This window comes from Mizuhopecten yessoensis, unplaced genomic scaffold (genome assembly GCF_002113885.1).
Source record: "Mizuhopecten yessoensis strain PY_sf001 unplaced genomic scaffold, ASM211388v2 scaffold1945, whole genome shotgun sequence".
In the NCBI taxonomy this organism is placed as follows: Eukaryota; Metazoa; Mollusca; class Bivalvia; order Pectinida; family Pectinidae; genus Mizuhopecten; species Mizuhopecten yessoensis.
Genome location: NW_018404300.1, coordinates 412576 through 417603, shown reverse-complemented (window position 1 = coordinate 417603; position 5028 = coordinate 412576).

Here is a 5028-nt window from a genome sequence, read left to right as displayed (position 1 = left end):
GGATAGGTCAGGTGGGGACATAGCTGTGTATGTAAAGGATAATATATCGGTAAAAAGAGGAGTAGATTTTAAAATACCCACTATTGAATGTGTATGGGTAGAAATTTTCATAGCAAACAAATCAGTTTTGTACGGTACATTTTATTGACCCCCGAACTCATCCGTTTCTACATGGGATCATATATCTCATTTCATAGATCTTGCATTTAGTACTGGGGTCTATCATATCATAACTACAGGCGATTTAAATGTAAATGTGTTGAGTCAAAACTACCCAACTCCCATTTAAACCGACTACTAGTAAATTATGGGCTATCCTAGATTATTACGGAACAAACTTGTTATACAGAATCATCATCTTCTCTACTTGATATCATATGCATTAGTAATACGGACATTGTTGAAAAATATTTTGTTGGTGAAAGTTTCCTTGATCCACCGATTCGTTATCATTGTCCGGTCTATGACTGTCTTCATATTATTAAACCAAAACATTCGTCCTTCTCGAGACACATATGGCTATTTGCACATGGAAACTGCACTTTTCCGTGAGAAACTTTCAACCCTTGGATGGCAAACACTATTAGAAAACTTATACGTAAAAGAAAATCTCATCATCGTAAAGCTAAGCAGACAGGTACTGTCAGTCAATGGTCAAAATTTAGAAAAGCCGTAACAAATGTGTGAAAGCTATACGTCAGGCTAAGATCAAATATTTCAATAAACTTTGTGAAAATTTGAGAAACTCTTCAGCGAGTGGGAAATCTTGATGGAAAACAGTTAACAGCTTTATGTCGAATTCTGAAAAGAAAAGTTGTATACCTTTAGTTATTGTCGAAGGTGAAATTTTGATACTTTGAAAGCTAACGCTTTTAATGATTATTTTTATATGCAATCTAATATTGACGAAACCGCAACTGAATTACCAATCATTCCAAATGTCACTGAATATAACTTGAACAATATTTAATCACACTGGAAGAAATTGTGGATAACATTCGCTGTCTTAATTGTTCAGAAGCTATTGGTCCTTATTTGATTAATCTTCGCTTATTAAATGGAAGTTGTTGATATTTTGTGCTTTCCGCTCCATACTATATTCAATCTCTCATTATCGAAATCAATATTTCCAAATGAATGGAAAGAAGCAAATGTTTCTCCTGCATACAAAAAGGATGATAGGACAAAATATCGACCTATATCTCTTTTATCTATGCTTGGTAAGTTAATGGAAAGGTGCGTATACAAACATATCTATAATTTCTTCCTTCGTTATCGATTGTTATCTTCTAGTCAGTCCTGGTTCAGACCTGGAAACTCTCCTATAAATCAACTTCTAAGTATATCCAATGACATAGACAATGCATTACACAACGGAAAAGAAATAAGATTGATCTTTTGCGACATTAGTAAGGCGTTTGACCGTGTTTGGCACCGTGGTCTCTTAACCAAACTACGCAGTTTTGGAATTATTGGAAAATTGTTGTCATGGTTTTCAAACTATCTTTCGGATCGTAAGCAACGAGTTGCCATCAATAATAAGCATTCGTCTTGGCAAAAAGTCAATGCAGGCGTCCCACAAGGCTCTATATTAGGACCACTACTATTTCTAGTTTTTATTAATGATATAGCCGACAATATTCAGTCAATTATTAAGTTATTTGCCGACGATACATCTTTATATGCTACAGTTGATTTACCCACAGATAGTGGTGATGTCTTGATTAGCGACTTGGGAAAAATATTTTATTGGTCCAAAAAATGGCTCGTTAATTTTAACCCTTTTATAACAGAGGCTTTGATTGTTAGATAAAAAAAAGAAACAAACCAGTCCATGCTCCTTTGACAATGAATGATAATCTATTACACGACGTGAATGCACATAAACGCTTGGGTGTATTTTTCTCATTTTATGGTGGGTGGCAATGCCATATTGAATATATTGTTAAAAAGGCATCTGCTAAATTGAATTTACTCAGAAAACAAAAATATAACATCGATCGCCAAACACTACAACGTATGTATTTTACCTTTATAAGACCGATATTAGAGTATGGAGATATTGTTTGGGACAATTTGACCAACCTACATTCACAAAAGATGGAAAATATACAACTTGAAGCTGCACGCATCATTACAGGAGGCATCAAGCTCACTAGTCAAGCAACCCTTTACAAAGAAACAGGATGGAAAACACTTTCTTGTAGGCGGAAACACCACAAAATCATACAATTTCACAAAATAGTACACAACATTACCCCACAATATCTTAGAAACATTCTCACAGAACGACATTCGCACATCCACCAACATAACACTAGAGACGCAAATAGATTTAGACCTGTACGTTGTAGATCAAAAATCTTTCCTATCTGCTTCTGTCAATCTATGGAATGAACTCCCTAGAGACATACGGAACGACGCATCCATAAACACTTACTACAAAAAGAATCATATTACTTCTGTGGTACTCGAATAGGCCAAATATACCATGCCAGGCTCAGAATGAAATGTAGTTTACTAAACGGCCATCGTTTTCATAAAAATTTAGTAGGGAGTCCACTCTGTTTCTGCCGTGAGGCAAACGAAACAAACGATCAGTATCTATTATCTTGTTGTAACTATGAACACATTAGACAAATATGTGTCAGGCCAATACGAAATCATACCTCACTAGAAACCCTCCTGTTTGGTGACAACAATATTTCACCCGCCCAAAATCGAATTATATTTAACTGTGTACAAAATATTATTATTAAATCAAAACATGTTTTACTTATTTAATTCATGCATCCAATTTTTCACTCATATAAACCTCGGTTTTGTGTGTGAGGGTGTGTGTGAGGGTGTGTGTGAGGGTGTGTGGTTGTGCGCGCGCGTGGGTTTTTCCCCATATCAGTTGTGCCATATGCTATTGGTAATTTCGTAGCATCTTTGTAGTAGTACACAGCATATATATCCGTTATGACATCAGTGACATTTACATACGTTAACGTTTAATACATTGGCAAATGCTATTCTTTCTTCACTTCCTATTTCTTCTCCTCTTTCTTCTACTCAAAGTCTCTGATATCCATTATTATTTCTGCTAAGGAAACAGATTTATATAAGTTTAATAACTTGTTTCTGGATCCTGTTTCATGTATGCACTAATTAAATGTCCTGTATATTGTAATTGCAAATTTACGAAATAAAACATGGTTTATACTTAGAACCTTGTAAACAGTTAACCTGCTATAAAGATGTCAACAATGGATATTTAAACATAACAATTTTAGGAATAAATTTTCTCCTTTTTATTTATTTACAGAAATACTTTGGAGAATAAATACCGCTTCATAATAGACAACATCAAGAATTTTTTCAACTGTGATTCACAGAAACTGGATTTGAAATTTACAAGAAGTCAAAAATCAAACACATGGTTTCAATTGTGTGCTCATGAAGCCGAGCCGGAAAAGTGTTTTTCTAAAGTGATATCGTTATGTTCATCAGCGGTTCGGATAATAAAAACCATCCGATTGTCTATGGACGTGGTACAAGAATTAATGGAGAATATTCCTAACCTGAAGGTGGTACACTTACTACGAGATCCACGAGGGATGATCAATTCTAGAAGGAAAACCATACCGTATCTTCAATACAAGACAAAAATGTCTCAAATAGCCCGGGCCGTGTGCGATAGGTATCACAGAGACATACGTAAAGGCCAATCACTGAAGGTCAAATATCCTAGCAGAATTAAAACAGTGCTATATGAACAGATAGCACAGAGACCTTTAGAAACTTCTATTCGAATATTTAACTTTTTGGGGCTTCAACCAAAAAGGAATTTCAAAAGTTGGCTGATGGAGCACATTGCAGGGGACCCAAAAATGTCAGTTGGTCATCCCGCCTTTAGTACTGTGCGTGCAAACTCTACAGTCACTGCGAACTCCTGGCGGATACAACTGTCGTTAGATAACGTCATGGATATAGACCGGGAGTGCCCTCAGGTGTATGAATACACAGGTTATCTGGCGGTAAAGAATTCAACCGTTCTGAAAAATCTCAAAATATCCGTTCGAAAGAAGAATACTGATTTTCCATAGATTTGAGGAATAATGAACACAGTCCTCCTTTTTATGTTTGGCCTCCCATTACTTCTAATATAAATTGCGCGATGACTAATTAAAACTAAACAATAACTATATTTCACTTTATATCTATGAAACAAACACGAAAATTTCATCCCTAACTCTTTTCTGTCGGTGAATAAGGCTGCTTATAACCGGTTAGATAATCAGCTCCGATGTTTTTGTTATGAATTATCCAAAACCTTTGTAAAATTCCTCCTTTTGGTTTGATATGCTAACCGGGGAGAACTGTAGGTCTGCACTCCGTCCGTCCGTCCGTCCGTCCGAGAAGTTTGTTCGGGACATTTCTTCTATTCTATTTCACTATTTCTACGAATATTACTACAAGAACCCTGGCACAATCTACCAATATTACTAAAAGAACACTGGCACAATCTACTATATTACTGAAAAAATACTGGCACAATCTACCAATATTACTAAAAGAACACTGGCAAAATCTACCATATTACTGAAAGAACACTGGCACAATCTACCAATATTACTAAAATAACACTGGCACAATCTACCAATATAACTTAATGAACCCTGGCACAATCTACCAATATTACTAAAAGAACACTGGCACAATCTACCAATATTACTACAAGAACCCTGGCACAATCTACCAATACTACTAAAAAAAAACTGGCACAATCTACCAATATAACTAAAAGAACCCTGGCACAATCTACCAATATTACTAAATAAAAAACACTGACAGAATCTACCAATACTACTTCATGAACACTGGCGCAATCTACCAATATTTCTTAAAGAGCACTGGCACAATCTACCAATATTACTAAAAGAACCCTGGCACAATCTACCAATATTACTAAATAAAAAACACTGACAGAATCTACCAATACTACTTCATGAACACTGGCGCAATCTACCAATATTTCTTAAA